The sequence below is a fragment of the Geospiza fortis genome, unplaced genomic scaffold (genome assembly GCF_000277835.1).
Source record: "Geospiza fortis unplaced genomic scaffold, GeoFor_1.0 scaffold98, whole genome shotgun sequence".
NCBI classification, from domain to species: Eukaryota; Metazoa; Chordata; class Aves; order Passeriformes; family Thraupidae; genus Geospiza; species Geospiza fortis.
Genome location: NW_005054306.1, coordinates 2,533,379 through 2,551,125, shown reverse-complemented (window position 1 = coordinate 2,551,125; position 17,747 = coordinate 2,533,379). Strand labels below are relative to the sequence as shown.

The following is a 17,747-nucleotide window of genomic DNA, read 5'->3' as shown; positions in this document are numbered from 1 at the left end:
CTGATGAGAGCAGGCACCTCTCTGACTGCTACAGCTGTCCATCAGAAAGGAAAACAAAGCGGCAGAAGCCCACCTCTGCTTGATGTGCAGCCGAATGTTGGTGGGAGAGGCTCCTCCCTGTGAAACTGTCCAAGCTGCAAATTCACTGCAGATCTTCAGCTGTCAGCTAGCCAGTTCACAATTACCTTAAACACTTTGACCCCTACTGTGTCCCGAGTATCCATCAGGCAGTGACTGCTGTCTCAGACCAGTTCCAAAAGACTCCCCCTTTGACAGTTACTACATCAGATACGCTCGGCTTTGTTTTCCATTATAACAGTGGCTTTCTGAGGCCAGACAGGGTTGTGCTTTGCTGTCTGTCTTATAAAATCAACCTGTGACTCAAAAATTAAGCTGTGTCCTTTCAAAGATTTTCACTCCTGGTAATAAAAAATCTGCATGTCAGGCTTTCTTGACCATTACCCTGATGATTCCTACTGAGGTGGGAAGGCATCTGGTCATTCTCCAGGCACACTGACAGAGACAAGATCCATCTGGGTCAACACAGGAAGCACATAGAGCATGCAGAATTTCTTTGTTAAACAAGAAGGTGCTGTTTTTCTAAATAACCACTTTCTTAACTACAATCTCATTTTAAGCAGAGGTCACTAGCCTCTATTCTTCAAGGAATAAGAGTAGTGTGATAAAATCAGCACCAGGAAGGACAGAGGATTAGAAACCAGGGTCAGGGAACAAGGATTTAGGAAGTTGAGAAGGTGTCCCTAAATCTCAGAATATGCTCACTTTCCCCAAACAAAAATCTACTATTTGGGTGTTGAAATCTGAGACTCACGATAGGAACACGAGCTCCGTCAAACCAGCCGGGTTTTCTGCAACTCTGACAAGGAATTTGGTGCAACAGCTCATGAAAACAGGTGGTGAGTGTCCAGTTCAGACTCGGAAGTAGTGTACTACTGTAAAATTCCCATCTTCCCACCCCCTGATTTAAGAATTTCCATGTCACAAAAAATTGGTCAGTTCAGCAAAGAGACTGAACTATTTTGTAAAAGCCTTGTCTTTTTAATTGCAATAGCTGTGGAAAACACAATGCATCTCTAAGATTTTACAGTGCTGGTAACATAAAAGAACTGAAATATTTACCATTATCTTATCAAAATATCAGTCCTGCAACTTATAGGAATATTTTATGAATGGTAAGACAGAAAGACTTGATTTTTCTTTCTTTCTTGGGTCACATTCACAGCAATGCAAGAGCAAAGAATAAGCCCTTCTCTCTATTGCAGAATTGATTTGCTTCATTAAAAGCCAAAACCCTCTCTCTCTTGCCAGCTGAAATAGCTGCCTTTGTATCCTTAAGTGAAATCATTAAGAAACATGTCAGACAGAGAGAGATGTGTTTTTCCCAGGTATTCCTAAAGCCATCGAGTACTACAAGACAGAGCTATGAAATTATACTGCACCACTCCAAGCATTTGTTCCTCTTCCCAAACAGAGCATCATTGTTCTTATTTAAAGAAATAATCCTCACAAAGCTGAAATAATTATTCAGCCCAAACAGCCCATAGCAAGTGAAACAGTCTTTAGACAGCTGTCATGGCTCAGTCTTCCGGAAGCTTTGATTTTAATGAAACTCATTAAGGAAAGAAATTAACAGAAATTAACAGGAAAATATCATAATTTGTCTTGTTTCAGAAAGCTTGAATGGAGACAAAAGGCTCTTAACATGACACGTAATGTGACCAGTCAAAACTCTGTGTGTCGCTGAAAATCGCAGGCTGAGTAAGTCCGAAGCTTCTTATGCTGCAGCTCCACAGCTTGGTGCAGTGAAATGAAAACAGTAAATGAGAAATCCCTGTCTTTGGGCACTAAGGATCTGTACACTGTGTGCCCATACAAGCACGTAGGAATGTTCAAGGTAATGAAGATGCTACCTGTAAATATCTTAGGATGATGAAAGATGAAGGGTAATAAACTCTATTGAGAAGGAAACAATTACAGATAGTTCATGACAACTGTTTCTTTTTGCAATATTCTTCAAAGGAAGGGAAAAAAACCCCACTTATCTTTTCAGATACATATTAGGTGTCTAAGTAATCTCTGATTTCCCATTCAGAAGCACAGAAAGGAACATTCCATCATGGTTTTTAATCTGAGTGGAATTGACAGAGGAGCATGCAGTGTTGTAAGCAGCTCAGAAAAGCAGCAATAACAACATTGACATGTCTTGGTTTAGCGTCTTCAGCTTCCCCTCTGGTTCTTGCTGACAAGCTCTCCCTTAACAACCTGCTACACTGTCGCCCCACCCCAGGAGAGAGCCCCACACACACCCTCTACAACGCGGGACTGGCATCTGCTCAGTGGCTGGGCTAAAATCCTGCCCTTCTGCAACCAAGTTCCACCTTTGACTTTCAAAGGGGCCAGGATTTAGACTGGAGGAGTTGTGTAAAGGACAGCCATGGTGCTTGGGACCAGAGGGAAGGAAAAGGGACAGCTGGAAAGCAAAAGGGGCATGACAATCCACAGACCACCTTCATAAAACAAAATTTTCCCATGAATCACTATTTGTTCCTCATGGGGACCAGTAGCCTTTTACAGAAAACAATAACACCACTAAGAATCTGTTGAAAGCACATACATAAAAGCATTACCTATTTGGCATTTGGCCCCTGCCACTGCAGGGGCAGTCAGCTCCTGAGGCAGAGCCACGTTGTGCTGCCATTGTATTATGAATCTACTGGCAATATCAGGGCAATAACAGGTACACAGTTACTACAGCTTCCTACCACAAGGAATTTGTATAAAAATAGGCTAAAAGACAAGGTAGTGTTTCCAGAGGGGGAAAAAAGGCCATAGTTATATGGAATTTAGAAACAGTTTTCCTGTGATTTCCTGTGGAATTCACAGGAGGTGTCAGTGGCATGTAGGAAGTGCTGGGGTCCACAAGGGCAGGTACAGAGAGCAGGTATGACAGACAGGGAAAGTCAAGGGAGTAATCAGAAGCTGTTAGCAGGAGGGAGACAAGGATGGGCACAGGAAATCAAGACTAAGGGAAATGCTTCTGAGAGAAGTAAAAAGTGTTGGGCTTTCAGACAAAGCAATTCTTGAGAAACAGACATCAGCAGAATGACTCCTCTTCCAGTTCAAATAAAGCCTGAATGATAATATAAGCCATAGAGGATATGGAAACTGGATCCTATCCAAATAGCCTCAGAACAAGCTGAATATGCCTAAACTGGAATCACCTGGACCTTCCTTTATCCCAGCTGACTAGGAATCTGTTCCCAGCTTTTAGTTAGATAGTTCTCACCTGACATTTATCCAAAATTGTATGCTGTTTCTAATCAAGAACACCGGCAACATCCTTCATACTAACATGCTTAAAGCAATGGTCCACTTGTGAATACAGCTGCTCCAAAAAAAAAAAAAAAAAAAATCAAACTTACTCTACTGAAATCACTGGAGACAAACTGATTAGAATGACCAGAATTCAACCCCACAATTCTATGCACAATCTGGGAAAGCTTGTGAACTTTTCATTATTCTTTTAAACTTTCTGAACTTCAAGGAGTTGAGGAAAGCTGTTGAAATATACCAAAAGAGAAGTACCTCCTTACAGTCTCTCGGACTATATTTTATATGCTTTTATCTAGTAACACTATGATCACAGACTATGATTAAATTAAACAAACCCTCTTGCACTGTAGGGAAATGCCTGGAAAACCTCCAGGAGGTTATTTCTGCCCTAACTTGTTCAATGTCAGAGCCATTTTAGGAATACAAATAAGTGGAGAGATTAGGAATAGATGAATCCTGGATATTGGTCTGCTGTGGGTTCACTAGTTCTTTCTGAACTAACAGCAGTGATTTCTTTCAAAAAGGAATCCCCCAAAATTAACCTCCTATCACCTAGATTACCTTCTTCCTGAGAGAGCACTGAATTTCTCTTCTTTCACTGGCACTCCTTCTCATGCAATGCATTAGACTATTTACTTAGGCTCTGAAGACTACCTTAAGTGTCCTCTACTACACAAAAAAAAAAAAGCATACATAAATGATTCAGGAGTACATGCTTTATCCATTCCTCCTGTTTAAAAACATGCAAGCCAAATGCTTATCACTTACTGCCACTCAGCTCAAAAGCTTCCTACTCGCTTCAGCCTGCCTTCAAACTAAAGGCTAAAGATGACCTGACTTTCCCAGGTGTGGATGTCTAGCTGTAAGCCCCATCACACTTCCTGGAAGATGAGGTGTTTACAACATCTAGGAAAATCAGATTGTTATGATACAGCTCTTTATTCTTTGTTTTGCTTATTGTGGTAAGCAGAAAATATTCCACCGAAATTATTTTGCTATCTTGATTTGCTCTCATTTATTTTCACATGCAATTCATTCTGTGTTTGGACCACTCACTCACAAGAGTTATTTCAAAATTGCTTACACTTTATCAAGTTTCCTTTTAAAGCCTCCCTTTTTCTTATTTCAAGAAGGCCAAATGTAATTTTTTCACCTTTTTACAAAGGAAACTTGGAATCCTGCTGATCCTGCCCGATACCTCCACAATCAAAACATTATGTCCTTTAGCCTCCAGTGCTTCTGTTTTTCTGCAATCCCTGCCTCTATCTGCCTGCTCCTGGAGTGGCCATTCCAGCAGCAGTGGCTGTACCTCAGAAGGGTCCCTATGAACTGCTCTGCTCCTGGTTTGGGAAGAGGTTGGCACATCCCTCCCAAATGCAGCTAAGGCGAAGAGATATGTGCTGACCCACTTCAGTCCCTGCTCTCTCATGTATGAACCCCACTCCAAGGACAGCTGGGAGAGGGACCCATATTTCCATCACTAGTGACTCCTCCATAATACTCAGATAAGGAGGCCTGACTGTTCCCTGAGAGAAGCCAGAAACCATAGCAAGAAAATTGTATCAAGAACACAGAGCTCCTGCACATCAAAGAAAACCCCTTCCCTTTCTATTTATATTGGAGACTTCAAAACAGCCACCTGAGCTTTTGCTGTCACTTTAGCTGTTACAGAAGAGCCTGTTCTCTGCTTTCAGACACGTGTATTTTACGTAGCATGACAAGAAAACAGTCAAAACTTTTCCTCACTCTAGTCTGAAAAAAACTTTTCTTCTGTATTATAAAGGAAGAAAAGCTTTGAGAACTTCGCAGGCAGATTTGTTGAAACAGTATTTCAAATACAGAGCAGAAAGCTTTCTTATTGTGATTCTTTTCATGAGTTTATTTATGGGACATTTTTTTAATTCTGGAAACAAGAGCACATAGCTGCTGCATCTACAGTTTTTCAACCAGATTTGCCTCTAGCTAACCTCAGTTTTAAGGGAACATAATTAAACTGATTTCTGCAGGACTACTACAGTGTAAAACATGGAGAATTTCTTTCCCAGTGTTCCTATTGTCACTTACTGCAAAAATAGCAAAATTAAACACAGCGAGACAGTCAACTTTTCCACAGGTATTGTGCACACTGCAGCAGCCCATGACGCATGACATAAATCATGACAAGTAAAACACAAGAAAAATGGAAACAGAGCACTGATGTCACTTATGCCTGGTAATTTGTGTGTGTGCATACATGTGTCCTGGATGCAGGGGACATTGGCCAGCTGGGGATAATGTCTATAAAACCACAGACCCACATTATACGTGGCACAAGACTTGTTTCACCTCGGGAAGTGTGCTATGACTTAGTGGAGGCTCACTTTTGCCACTGACATTACTCTGGTAGATAGAGACCTCATCTCACAACCAGGCCCTATCACATATTGAGCATCTGTGCCTGAGCACTGCCAAACGTGCACATCCTTTTAGACAGGCTACTCAGAGCCAGTTAAGCCTGGCAAATGTGTTTGTGCACGGCACTTCAGCAATACAGCACATGCAAAACCTGCTAGTTTTCTTCCATAATATTTGCAAATTCCGTAACAGTTGATTATTTATACATTAACCCACAGACTTCATTTCTTCCATCTTATACCCACCCATTGTAGATGTAGTGTTGTTGCCACTTGCTCTGTTAGGCATGAATTAATGCATCAGAGCCGTGTAATTTATGCATGCTATTTTGTCAAGTCTGTTTGTATGGAATCTGCTTTGGAGAGGCAAGCTGCTCTCTACTCTGGGGCCAGAAATAGTATTAATTTTTCTTTTCTTTTGGTGCTATGGATCAAGGTAGTTTTAGAGCAGCCACCAGCAAATCTCTGATGAGATGGAAATTGCAATGTTCTGTGTTTTATGCCGCTTCAGGTAGAGATGATTTGTGTGCATGCAGAAGTGTGACACTGACACAATAGAGGAAAACCCTAGTTGACATGGATATTCAGGGATGCCATTATCAGGGCAGCCAAATGACCAAGGACAAAGCACTGATTTACTAAGTTAGAATATGACTGTGCGCTTCTAGGTTTCAAAAGTGAGGGAGGAAACCAAACTGCCTGCCTTTCCCAGGAAGAAGTATTACAAGGCAGACAGCTTGTTCCACTTAAATGCGCCCCACTGCAGTAACAGTATTACTTGTGAAATGAAGACACAACATACAGTCTTTTCTTAGTGCTTTACAATTCTCAGGTCAAGTGCTAATACATATTACAGAGCTCTCCCTGGCAAGTATTGTTAGAGCTGTCATTAAAGACCTCCAAAAGTCTTAGCTGTGCAATTCAAAATGTTTCCAAATCCTCTTATCCCAAACATAACAAATCTTGCTGTTGTTAAATCTGATGTTTTGTAAATTCGATACTACTTGGCTTATTGAGGGGGCTGGAGAATTTTTTTTTGTAATAACACAGATCTCCAGAAAAAGAATAAAGCGTCTCTGCAGCAGGGGAATAAGACGGATCTCTGGGAGGGGATTTACGTAGACCCATGGAAAAGGAAAAATCAAAGACCACCTACAGTACAGTATGAAGATGATTCTAGGATTAAAAGGCACAATAATGCTACCCAATTACATCTCTGCCTGGGTCATGTGCTATGCATAGCAGAAAGAAGCAAGATGGCAGATACCCTGGGTTATTTTAATTAATTTAATCATGTGACTAATTGGTCTCTGCTGGGTTTCTGTGGTAACTGCTTCCTAAGTGCTGATGGGCAATTGTGTTAAATGTAGCTTGGAAACTGCACGTAGGGTGCAGTGCCTTCTAGGGAGCAAAGGGAATTGTACAGCTGTGTGGAGAAGGTGCTCCTGCTGGGGCACTGATTATCTCCGTGCAGAATGTCTACAGCTGTACCGTCCTCTTTGCTCGCCTGCTTCCCGAAGGAACATGCAGCAAACATGCCAGACTTTTCCCCTCCTGGGCGTGAAAGTAGATTTCCTGTAGGAATATGGGAGGGCACACGTATGCGGCAGAGCACGCGCAATTTGGAGACAAAGGGAGAGCAGCCAGAGCGCCGTGCGTGCAAAACTGAAATGACTCCTGCGTGCACAGTGTGAGGCCCTGCAAGGCAGAATGTCTTCTTAGTGCTGACTCTGTTTGAGGGTAAATCCATTACCAAGCCCTGACACAAACAACGTGTGAAACTGGGAGGGTTTTTTTTTCTCCAACTGCTCCTGCTTCTCTTGTATTATTCATGAAATCCCTAAATCCACACGGGTCACAATTAGCATGGAGTACTGCAAAATGGCACAGAGCTGCCTTCAAAACTGGCAAACATGAAAATGACTTGTAGAAGTCATTCCTTGCTTCACGGGTTGAATTTCAGATCACCACGAACAAGAAGTTGTCATCCTGTTGGATCCAAACTTACGCTCATGTCTCCTCACATGATTAATGTAACAGCAAGAATGGAAAGATGATTAATAATAGCAACCTACATTCCAGCAATCACAATTGCACATAAATGACTGTTTAATGGGGTGGTAAGTTAAACCCCATTAAGGGCACAGAGAAAAAAACAACTGAAAATCTCCTCTCCTCAGTACCTTTCAATGAAAAAAAGCAACCTAAGAAAATATCCTTAAGACGATATAAGACATGCTGCAAATACAGAACACAATAGGGAACAGAAAATGCCATACCTTATCCTAACCTTGCCAACGAAAATGCAGAAAGAGGATAGGAAATGTAGGAAGACATAGCCAAAGAGAGGTTAAAAGTTTGGTAGCTGTATTGTGAAGGCTAGAAAAGGTTCCATATTATAAAGCAAGGGAAACAATAAGACAGAATGGTAAAGGAGGAAAAATGTGCATTACCTCCCTGCCCTGGCCTACTGGAGGATAAAGAGCTATCCAGCCTAACTGCAGCAGACCTGAGCTTTATTTTATTTAATATAAATTAGGTTAAATTTAAAACACAGCTTTATCAGCAAAAAGTTATAATTATAGAGCACAAATATCAAATTCCTCGTTTTTCCTGTTGTAACGCCACCACCGGCTTGAAGTTTGTGATTCAGTTCTCATCCTACTGACATCAGTGGAAATATTGCCCCTGACACTCACAAGACCAAAATACTTCCTTTGTTTTGAAACTGGTGGTCAGCATGCTATTGCATATTCTGTTTTGAAATTTGTATTGAGTTATTCAAACCTAAATTCAAGGCTGAAGAAATAAAATGCTCAAAATAACCACATTTGCTGTAAGCTGTCTTTAGGAAATCAATTTTAGGAAACAACTTACAAACTAGGTGAAATGCTGTAATATCTCTATTGTGTTCTTTGGAAAAGTTAGGTAGGCATAGTGAAGCTGCTACACGTTACATTTTATGCTGAAATGTCCAGATATAATGAATTAGAGCTCTACATGACCCTTCTTTAAAAACAGCCCTTATTGTGTGGGATTGAACACAACCTCATATTCTGCCTTAAGTCTTCTTATAAGAAGTCTTTTACACTTTCCATATTTTCACCAACAGCAAATACTAGGAAATATTGACATTTTCAAAATACTCCAAAAGAGCAGTGTGGCGACCCTGACAACTGCATTATGAAGGCTGAAAATTTTTAAGAGAGACTTGAGAATAACTGAAAGTGAGACAAAACATTTTCATTTGAGTGATATTAACAAAAAACTCCCCAGTACAACGATACCAAACCTACTGCTCCTGCAGACTCAGTAAGAACTAAATGGAGCCATTACAGCTCCTACATTGGGCCAAAATTACTGCTGATCCAAGCAGCCCCGTTTATTTTAATAAAGCTGTGCCTGTTTACACCAGCTATGTATTTGCCCAACCAAATGGGACACGTCCATCTGGATATGGATTGTGTCACAGAGTCCTTCATGCTTGCTATGCCAGCAGTGCAACCACTCTGATTAGGAAGATGAGTCTCACCATAGTGATCAGCCCATCTTTGCTCATCTCATCTGCAGCTGACAACAGCCAATACCTGAAGGAAGGAATGAAAAATATCCTATAGTCTACACAGCTATAGGATGCATCTGGGGCTGACACAGCAGGGAACATCTCTCATGAATGATATTTGGTTTCTATTGCTCTTTTACTTGGTTTAGTTATACACTTTGCTAATAGTAATCAGCTTTATCAAACCTCTGCACCATTTAATTTTAGTACCAGTTCAACTGCTACTCCAAACAGAGCACTCCTGTTTATTTCAGTGGCTTGTCACTCAGGCCTTTAGCTATTTGTAACAGTTGAGTCTAAAAATGGGCGGTGTACTTTTGGGAATTAATAACTCCTGCTGACCTTTCCTTTCATTTCTGCAGGGGACAGAAAATACACAGAGGACAGTGTATGTATCCCCCTGCCAATGCCAGCCACTGTGTTTACTAGTGTTTGCTTTTCCCAGCTTAGTCAGTCCCAAGCAAACCAGCTCATTTCATGCCCCAGCTACAAGTGTTAGCACCTCAGAGTATTATACATCAAAACTGCAAAAGATGAACCTCGGGTCCAGCCTTCTCCTCCTTCTCCACAGGCTTAACATTTTCATATTCCCTAAAGCATCTTTGATTTGTCTCATCACTGAACTCTGCATATCCAAACTCCCTCCAAATCTTGCTCTATCCACATTGTTCTATTCACATAACAGCAGTCACCCAACTGTCCTCCCCAGCACTCCACCACCCCAGACCCTTGCCCATTTAACTACCATTATATCTGCATCATCCAACTTATTGCCCTTCTCCTGTCCTCAGGTTCAGGCTGTTGTCTAGCTTCACTCATTTCCCTAGGATGTTTTTTTCAGGTGGATTTTTTGTCCCCCCTAGACATAATATCTCACTTTTGGAAAAGTACAAGTTGGATTTCTTCATTATTTCTAACTCCTCCAGAGAATTATTTTCTGTCCTGTCTGGTATCTGCAACTCCTCCTAGTTCAGTATCAGCTGCAGAGTTTGGGAACTTGCTCTCTGTTCTCTCCTGGAGATCATTAATGAAATATGAAACAAGACCAACCTCACGAAAGTCCCACTGGCACTTCTCTATCCACAACCTGATATGCTGCTCTTTATCACCACCCTTTACTTTATTCCTTGAGCCTGTTTTCAGGCCACTTGACAGTGTTCATATCCAAAGTAATTTGAATTAATCTGAGGGTAAGATTTCATGAGATGCCATTTCAAGTGCTTTACTAAATTTCAAATCCATTAGAACTTCTAATTTGAGTCCCTCAGCTGATTTCCACGCGTGTGTATGCACTAGCCGAGTTTGCTGGGCAAAACCTCTGTACTCATCTCTTACTCCTTGCCCATGTGGTACAACTGCAGAAAACAGGAATGTGGTTGAGTGGGTTTGTGCATTGAGTATCTGCCTTTTGTTGGAAAATCCAATTTTTTCCCTAAAAAACAATCCATTTTTCTCAAGAAAATTGAATTAAAATTTTGTGTACCACATACAAAAACACTCCTCAGCATTATAAAGTAATTTTTCTTTTGGCAGGAAACTTGAGTCCTTTTCAATGCAAGCAGTTTCTTATTTAAATGTCCAGCTTCCTATGAAAACTGGATTGAGGTATGCTGCATTCACTGCTTCCATGGAGGACATCAAACTATCCATAGACATCAAATAACACATCAAACCAACCAATCTTATCCAGCAAACATGATCCTGAGTCCAAATAACTACCTAAATATCTCTCTCTAAAAGCTGCTATGTATAAAAATTACATCCCAGCTGTTCTTTACAGTGTTACTACCTGCCAGGTCATGCCTAACTGAAGTTACTTTATTCTGCTGTTAAGCAAATTAAATAAAAATTATTTAGGAACTCTCATTTCCTGTGCTCAAGAAGAAAGTAACCTTATGTTGCCTTTTCTTTTTTTGTTTTTGTTTTGTTTTTTTTTAAGCACCATACAAAAGGCTTCCAAATTTTCACGAACAGTTGCTGGTTTTAATGATATATTGCAGATCCTTGTCAATATCTCTGCTGCTTCACACTTTTATTTCCTTAGGAACACTCGGCTGAGCACCATCTGCTCCTGGTGATTTACTGCTCTTGAGTTGCTGAAGTTGGTCCATAACTTCATCCTAAGAGATTTCAATTTCTGTTATAAGGCCACACTCTGATTTCCCGTGGATAGTGTCCTTGGGACAGGAATTTCCTCATCATCCTCTCTGGTGAAGATAGACACAGGAAATTTAATTTTGTTTCTCTGCTGTTCCCCTTTTTGAGAGGAGGTCAGAGCCATGGCTGGATGGCTTACAGGCACAGGGGACTTACGAGTGGCTTTTTGTTTTCTACAGAGCCACTTTTTCTGTACTTCCTATGCTGCCTGGTACCTGCACCTTTCAGATAATTTCTGCACTCCACCTCAGGAGCCTTTAGCTACAACTGATTGATCATGTCTTCAAAAGTTTTGAAGGAAGTGTTTTGTCTTAAGAAGGCAAAACATTTGGTACTTCTGCTACATGTATGCCTAGGAGCCTGGTGGCATTTCCATCATTTAACAACCACACTTCCAATTTGGAAAAAAATGGTTTTTTCCTCTCTTGCTGTGTGAAAAACCACAGAAACAATAGGAAAACAGACCAGATGCAAAATAATTGAATTGCATGTACACAATGTACAGGGCAAATATGCACAGGGCCTGATCTAAAGCTAATTGCAAGCAGTGGGACGTCACCCGCTGATGCCAATGGAGTCTGGATCAGGCCCAAAGAAAGTACACAAAAAAGCAGAGGGAGTTTTTTGTCTCATCTTTCAGTTACAGTAATCATAGGTGTTGTTTGTAACAGTAGTAGGTAACAAATTTTCCAGTAAAAGTGTGATTTTTTAGTTGACAGTGTCCCTTTAAGCTTATGCACTTCTTCACTTAACTATGCCAGATTTACTCTCCCCTTTCTACTTTTCCTTGCTCAGAGGTATACATACCATCTGTGCATCTAATATGGTGTTCTTAAATAGCCTCCAGAGAGATTCAATGCTTCTTTTTTTTCCCTTTTTAAACCTTTTCTTGTTTAACCCTTTTCCTTGGTATTTTAGAACCTCCTCTTTCAGAGCTCCTGGTCCTTCTTCCTCAGGATGAAGTTATCAGCCTCACACACTGAAGTCAGTAGTACAGATACTTTCTCTTTTAATGCTTGTACATTAGTCAAAACTCATAGGGAGTTGCCTTATCAAGGCAGTGATATTGATAAATTGCTTCTGCAAAAGGAGGCATGAGACTGGACCATTCAACAGTAGTCAAAGTCAACCATTATTTTAACACTACACAATGAAATAATTCAAACCTTTCTCGCCATAAATATTTAAATGTCGGTGCACTGCTTTAATCTCTAGATTAATCTTTTAAGACTTATGTTTCTAGTTCTAGGAGCTCTCTTCCACCTAATTTTTAATAGCACTGTGCACCACAGCTGCAAAAGCCTGGGGGCTAAATTAAAAATAATAAGAGTTATTGAGACTGAGATGTTTGATTTGGAACTCAACAGGCTTCCGTTTTCATTTGAGACTCGGAATTTCAAGGGAGAGAAGGACCACAGGCATACAGGACACTGCAGTGCTGCATCCATCCACGTGGTAAGAGGAAAATCACTGCACTTGGCCACTCTAATGGAGATGCTGAGTCCTCGGTGGTTCCCCACACTCTCCAGGAAAGCTGCACCAGGCTACCATGCCCCACTAAGGGCCCTTTCCCTCACAAAGCCCAGAGAAGGGCTGGAGAGATGCTCTGCTCTGCTTCTGAAGTTAATGGGCAGCAACAGAGCCACATCTCCCCCTCATCCCGGCCAAAGGACTGGCTCCTGCCTGAGCATCTCTGCCACCCCTCTGTGTGACAGAGGCAGGGTCTGGCCTCCTGCTTCTCAGGCTGGAGAGCAAACAAATCAAAAACATCTGAAGACACATGCTCCCCACCTCCACACCCATCAAATGGCTGTTTCTAAGTATTACTAAGCAGATAAGTACATTTATTTTAGATACAAAATCGCATCAAGTCTGACAACTCACACATATGTTTACTTTCAACTTAAATTTAAATAGGTGAGCTGTAAATGCTTGGGGTTTTGACAGAGCACAGCCAGTCGCTAAATTTATCTGGTCACCAACTGATCAAATATTATTGGCGAAACGATTTTCTACTGGAAAGACGTTTTACATTTTCAGACTTTTGCTCTATAAAACCCACCTCATTCTTCCATCAAGTTTAACGCCTGCACAGTGAGCACGGCTTGATTTATGGCAAGAAACTGACTTCAACTAACAATCCCCAGCAGTACATTTTCCTGTTCATCCAGCAGATTATAAGTTATATCCATTTGGCCTCTCCTAGCCTCATTTAAACTCACAAGGCCAGACTCAAGGTTAATGGGTGTAAGGGTTTCTTCAGTCTTCCCATAAACCAGCAGACGTTTCCAAACAAACCTAAAAGAGATGAAACTTTTCTGGCTAGAAGGGGCCAAAAAGATAGACAATGTGATTTACTCCCTTGGTCTGAACTCAGTTTCATCCTTGAATTTATTGTGAGACTTCTATGGCTGATGGAGAGGAAAGTCGCCACACTGGGAATGTAATAGAGTGATTAAATACAGACTGTCAGCTGACAAGAAATGTCGCAACACCACTGAATTGCTGCCTCACCTGCACAAATTACTTTGCCACTTGCGAAATGTGACAGCAATGTCATCTCCTGAGACACTTTAGGACTAGAAATTACCTTCCACCTTCAGCTGGGCCCCTCAGGTTTTTTACTTCTGCCCACTTCCACCCTGCCTGGGTGGAATTTTGCCTCGTTAAACTACACTGTTAATTCCAATTTCTGTATTCCACACACCCTTTCAGAAGTGTGTACGAATGGTGCTGCTCACAACATTGTTCCTAATCCAAACACATTTTTGAAAACCATATTTGCTTAATTTTGGTTTTCAAATAAAAATATATAGAGTGAAAAAAATACTCAACCTCCTTTTCAATATTTCCCTAAGTTAATGAGCTGACTGATAAATGAACAGATGCCATTAAGGCAATAATTTATTCAAATGTCATGATATTTTTGAACAAACATTTAATATGCATTTCTTTATTTGCCCAGCTCATATTAGTATTAATGATTGATGTGTTCATTAGGAAAAGGAAGAGTGGCACCAAATATAGTCTGTGCAAATTAGATTCACTTTGGAGATCTACCCTAAGCTTTTGTCAGAACGACTGTTCTTGATGCTCATTCTGTGTTGAGCATGTGAAAACAAAGCTGAAAGGTGCCTAATTTCATACAAAGCCAAAGTTAATCTAAGGTAACCTGAGCTGAGACATGAAACAGAGGAGCGCAATATTTTTTTGAGCAATTGGCTAGCTCACATTGGCTGGAACCAACGGGGTTCAGAGGTAAAGTAAGCATCAGTGTGTATTATATGTGCTCATTTTCTGAATGCATCATTGTTATTGATTTAAACTCTTTAATCAAGAATCCCTTGGTGATGTAAAAATGCCATGGATGCAGACCACGAAGTCTATTTTGCCAGACTTTTTAAAGGAGCAAAATGTCTGTTATCCTCTAGTGTCCTCCTCTCCCCTTCAAAAATTCACCCTAAGTGATTAAAAGCCTCAGTAAAGCTTTTTAGTAACCTCCAGAAAAATGGCTACTGGTCATATTTCTCCCTCAGTCACTCTGCAGGTAGAAACTTCTTTCACTTCTCCAATACCAAGGTGTCAGAACATCTATTTAAATCCAAATCATTGCTCTAAACTGCATTCACCTGGTGTGCAAGGAACTTAAAAGCATTTCCAGTCAAGTCCTAACACAATTAGTGGTTTTTGTTGTACCATCTGTATGCAAACAAAACTTGCTTCTGGGAAAAAGGAAAAGTGCAATCGTTGAAGCTGTCCACAACTGATGTGAGGACACCTTGCATAAACTGGTAGCTTTGCTTGAATCAAATGCCTGCCCCCCAGGCAGAGGCAGCTGTAATTAGCATATTCATCTTGATAGAACCAAAGCAGCCAGAATGCAACACAACTGATGTAATGTGACATGGTGGTTAAAATTAAAAGTGAACACGCCTTTTAATTGGATTGCATACCTGCTAGTAATTCAGACAATGGGAATTTGATTCAAATTTATAGTATTAAATGGCAGCAGATGGACATTAAAATGCCCATTGAGTTTGCAAACTGACAAGCATGCTGGGTTTGCCAGATCCCTTCATTAAGTCAGTGGTGGCATCAGTCAGGTGCTGCTGCCCATTTCATTGTTAGCAATGGCAATACATTTTGCTTTGTTGTGGGTGAGCAGCGAGATATTCTGACTGATGGCCTCAGTAGGTTAATTTGGAATTTCATTTGCCTCTTCTAATCATGAAAAATCCTAGCTCTGGTTTAGGGAAGCAATTCTATGAGATTTCTGGGTTTAGCATCCTGTAAATAACCAGGCCAGCTGATGACAGAAAGACAATGATGCCAATCTTCTTTCTGACCAATGCCACCTATTTTTTTTCACACCTCAGGATTTTCTTAATATTTCAGTCTCTGTTCCAGGTTCTTGGTCACTATATGCAGCCTCCAACCCTCCACAAACTTTAAAAACATCTTCTGAATGAGGTTATTCTCCTTATCCCTCCTTCTCCAGCCAGTTCCTCAAAGAAGTTTGCAATTGTACCCCACACTCGAGCTGTTTCCCCTGCAGACTCAGCGTCTCATCTGCATTCACTCATCAGTGCTCATTTATGTCTCAACAAAGCAATCACAGCTATGGAGATGTTTGTTGTCTTTTTCCCCTCTACCTTCAAGCATTTGCAGGAAACCTTTTCAATTGGCTGCTGTGGCAATAGGCGCACACACACACACGCAGATGTGCACACACAAATACACGCACGCACGTTCTACGCAAACCCGCAGCGGCAGAAGCCGCTTTGTGAACCATTTATTGAATTCTGCTTTTCTCCACAGCTCCACAGAACCAAATATGGGCAACTGCATGAAAAGATGGTGGGACACCTGCTCTGCACTGACCTTTCTGAGCACCTGATTAACGCAAGTTAAATCTCTAGAAGAAATAGATTTTCTATTCAGAGCTCCATGTTTTTCAACTATAGAAAGGGAGTCTAAAGGAACAGCTAAGCTTTCTTTTTTTTTGGTCAGGGCATTATTTGCATCAAGTTGCTCCAAGCAATTTTCTGAATTTCAATGAATAATGATCACTTTACAAATTAAATTTTGTAGATGCATAAGGAAGAGATGAAAGTGGCTTTTTTTTTGCCATTACTCACTGACTTAACAGTGAGATTGTTAAATATCTCTCATGCGCTGTTAGGCTGCACAATTAAGCTTGAAATCAAGAGAACTTTCTCTGACAATCCTCAGTAATAATTCTGGGGAATGATAGCTGCTGTTTACTCCCAGTTTATAGTACATGTTTGTATCTAAATGTCCATATTATCACTTAGTGATAGATATTAATTAACCAAGAAATTATGCAGGCAAGAGTACTAAAGCCATATGATGTTGCATGCTCTTTATCATTTTTAAATATAGCTTGAAAATGTGAGGGGTTTCCTAATGCAACAGAACTCAGAACTAAATAAATGTCTATGACTTCTTACAGCTCCATTTGATAGTTCATATTCACTTTTGCCACACAGATGAGATAAAGGACCTTAAACCTGTCTGCACTACTAACACTCAGTGTTGCCCATCACTACACTTTACAGGGAGAAAAGGGCCATCCTTGTTTACATCTTCATGGTGCTACAGAGTAGCTTACTTTTACTTTTTGATTTATGCCTTTTTGTTTATTAGTATGAATGAAATTGGACTGCTCTGTAAACAGAAACATCTTTCTTCCTAATTGTGAGGCAGTGCAAAGCAGGGACAAGGTCAAGTATAAAATACTGCCTGAGAACCTTGCAGTCGCTATGTCTCCAAAGTCTTAGTCAAATCAAGTAAATTACTCTTTAATATATCTGCGAGCAGAGCTTATAGCCTCTTTGAAGTCAGTTCTAGTTCTGTGTTTGGCTATTTGGTCATAATAAATTTGTTTTCTGACCCATTGAGTCAAACAATTTAATTTCAAGATTAATCTTTTCAAGCTTCAGACTCACTGGATCAAATTATGAGTCCAACCATTCCCTTTAAATTTCATATTCTGAAACTTGGTGGTCTAGCGCTTTTTGCCCTTATGTGACTCTTTGGTACTTAACTTTGTATTAGTTGGCCTCTAAAATTAAATCTGAGAAGGAAGTATCCAAATCGTATATCTTTGGGTACTACTAACATTAGTCCCAAATGCTTGCTTTTCTGGCAATGGCTCCTTTTAATCGGTATCATTCTACACAGCAGGTTGTCATTACACAATATTCAATATACAATATTATACATTATTACAATATGTGCATTTGACTGGGCAAACTGGA

At 40.5% G+C, this 17,747-nt stretch overlaps 1 protein-coding gene across 2 annotated transcripts in view; it reads right to left on the bottom strand.

Annotated features, from left to right (window-relative positions):
• The window catches only part of SOBP (sine oculis binding protein homolog), a 113,845-nt gene that overhangs the window by 68,667 nt on the left and 27,431 nt on the right, over positions 1 to 17,747 (bottom strand). The window lies entirely within an intron of this gene.